Source organism: Berghia stephanieae, chromosome 2, assembly GCF_034508935.2.
Source record: "Berghia stephanieae isolate SIO BIC M18660-M18661 chromosome 2, UCSD_Bste_1.3, whole genome shotgun sequence".
NCBI lineage: Eukaryota > Metazoa > Mollusca > Gastropoda > Nudibranchia > Aeolidiidae > Berghia > Berghia stephanieae.
In genome coordinates this window covers 12512925-12516177 of record NC_088361.1, presented here as the reverse complement: position 1 = coordinate 12516177, position 3253 = coordinate 12512925, and positions in this window count along the sequence as shown.

Sequence of the window (3253 nt, the reverse complement as noted above, 5' to 3'; positions counted from 1 at the left end):
TGTCATTTAAGCGCTTGGAGTCTGGTGTCTCGGAGTTATAGCACCTAATAATTTTTCAGCATTATTATTATTATTTATGTATCCCTAGGGTGTCTTTGTATTTGTTTGGTTTTTTTTTTTTATGTTGGGGGGGGGGGGGTGTATTGCTTTGCTTTTGATTTTTAAAAAAAATTGTTTTGTTTTTGTTTATTTTGTTTAGGATTTTTTTTTCAATGTCTCAGTCGTGGCCATTATGAACTGGAGCGCTGGCGCATGGTTTTAATATATCAAAGAATATTACTTTGACTGGTGGAATAAAGGTATTCTATTTTGGTTACAGATTTATCTTTCTGTCATATACTGTTATCTTTTAAATTTTTAACATATGATTTGTAAACATTTGAGTGTATTCCTCTTAGTGGGATCTTATGCTGGTGTCTGTGTGAGACTTTTAGGTGATCACAAACTAAGTACACTGATAGTGTGCTCTTGGAATCTACATGTTCCCTGTTTGTACCATTCCCCTTTGTCTTACTTTTCTTGAGTGCTTTGGTTGTAAATCTAGAATATTTTGACTATCTCATTTCCTTCCATTTTACTGGCGCTGATACGACCTTAATGTGCTGCAAACGCCGTAATAACCTTAAAAACAAAAACAAACGACCTTAATGTGCTGCAAACGCCGTAATAACCTTAAAAACAAAAACAAACGACCTTAATGTGCTGCAAACGCCGTAATACCCTTAAAAACAAAAACAAACGACCTTAATGTGCTGCAAACGCCGTAATAACCTTAAAAACAAAAACAAACGACCTTAATGTGCTGCAAACGCCGTAATACCCTTAAAAACAAAAACAAACGACCTTAATGTGCTGCAAACGCCGTAATAACCTTAAAAACAAAAACAAACGACCTTAATGTGCTGCAAACGCCGTAATAACCTTAAAAACAAAAACAAAACATCGACTACACAATCATCTGGTGATTCGTAATTCCTTCATTCTGATTTATTAATGCAACACCTGCAGACTTTCCGTCAGCATTTGGGAGTACATAAACAGTTGTTAAAACGACTTTAAAAAGTTCACTCACTCACTCACTCACTCACTCATTCCCACGACCAGCTGATCGTCAGGGGGACATGCGCGATGCAGACTTCACAACATATCAAATAAGAAATTAAGTAGTAGGCACCGGTGTAAGATAAAGATCTGAACAAGTGTGTATGAAAGTTGCGAAACAAAGCAAGAAATAAGTGAGCTTTATATAGTTGAGCTTTGTATAGCGCAATATCCACTAAATGTGCTCAAAGCGCTTTACAAGGGGTCCCTGGTCAACAGCAACATTTAACTTGTAGGATGGGACATGACACCTGTTAGGCGATATTACAATTTTTCGGACAAAGACAACGCTGTTAACGGCCAGGTACTCATTTTACACCTGAGTACGGTGAGAGAATGTGAGTAAAGAGCCTTTTCCAAGGACTCGACTTTGCGCCGAGCGCGAGGCTCGAACCCAGGACCTCCGGTCCGAAAGCAAGTGTCATACCACTAGACCGCATAGCCGCAAAAAAAGCGAGTGTTATTATTATATTATTATTATATTATTATTATTATTATTATTATTATTATTATTATTATTATTATTATTATTATTATTATTATTATTAAGCTAAAAATCAGTTGAGGTAGACTGATTTTTTGGAATGGTTATTTTCTTGTATTCTTCTTTCTTGCTCTGTCTGGCACCTTTACTTGTTCAGTTCTTTATCTTAGACTTCATAACCTTATGTCTTTCGTCACAGTCTCTGGCCTTTGCTAGAAAGCTATTAACTCACTCAATCCTAGAGATTTTTTACTACTTTTCAAAATTGGAAGAAATGTATTATTATAGAAATGAGCATGTGCATAGATAGATAGTTTTATTCAACTATCTTATGATAAAAATGAAAAACATTAGCTTTGATACTACTACGCCTATAATTTGTCTCAGAAAAATGTAATTAATATACGGATGGGGTAAAATTGACCCGGTAAACTACGGATATAGTCGGTGTTAGGGTTGAGTGAGTTAAGATCCAGGCCTGTCCATACTTTGATGTTGTGTTGCCATTGTTTTTCTGTCTTCCTATACTCCCATGTCCCTCTACAGTGCCCTGCATGACAGTCTTGCACAGATTATCATGGCGGGCAGTGTGCCCGAACCATGATAATTAATTAAAATTAAAGTTAAATTCCCTTTATTCATCCCCAAAGGGAAATTTGTCTTTAAGGTCTATTCCAAGGGAAGACTGGAATAACCCAGGCGTCAGCCGCAGTGCAGCGCCGCAAAGTGAGCTAGGGCTAGGTGACTTGCTCAAGGCCGCACAACGCAGCGGCGGGTAATCGAACTCGTGACCTTTTGGGTACGAAGCAAAGACCTTACCGCTGAGCCACACTGCCCCCTAATTAATTAAAGATTGGAGGAGAAGAAACAACAAATGCTCTAATGATTCTATGTCAGAAAATCAGTAACAAACACACCTGGCCAAAACATTGGACATACATAGTCACTAATTCGACCGCTAACCGAAAAATTCACGAAGGATGAAATAAGCCTAAGTATTGTTGTCACAAACTGATTACATTATTTTAACATGTTCATGAGCCATGCTGAGCAAAATGACCAATTGTAACATTGGATATTTCTCAAACTGTGAACATTTTTCACAATGTGGGTCATTTTGAGCACACTTTGTAATGTGACCAATGACCTCGAGCACATGGAAATCTCTTAAAGATCATACCCATTAATGGGCCTATTATTTCCCAATACAGGGCAGGGCATAAAAACGTCAAAGATGTGCTAGAAAAAAAAACAACATAAAAAAGATACCGAATACCATATAGAGCTTCAATAGCGCCAGGTTCCTTTGACGTGGACAATCTTTCCATTGGCGTAAACAAAAAAAAAAGGTTTAAAGAATGTTCTAAAGTATAGGGTGGAGGTGACATACTTTGTTGTCGGTGTGAGCAGACTTGGCATTTTGCGGTCAAATTAAGAAATTGAGGAGCAGTCACCGGTGTGGTAAAAATCTGAACAAGTGTGTATGAAAGGTTCCAGACAAAGCAAGAAGGAAAAATACAAGAAAAAAATCAATCCCAAAAAATCAGTCTACCTTGAGGTCTACTGATTTTTTGGGATGGTTTCTTTTCTTATTTTTTTCTTTCTTGCTTTGGCACTTTTCATAGACCTTTGTTCAGATCTTTATCTTGCGATCATTTTATTGTGTCG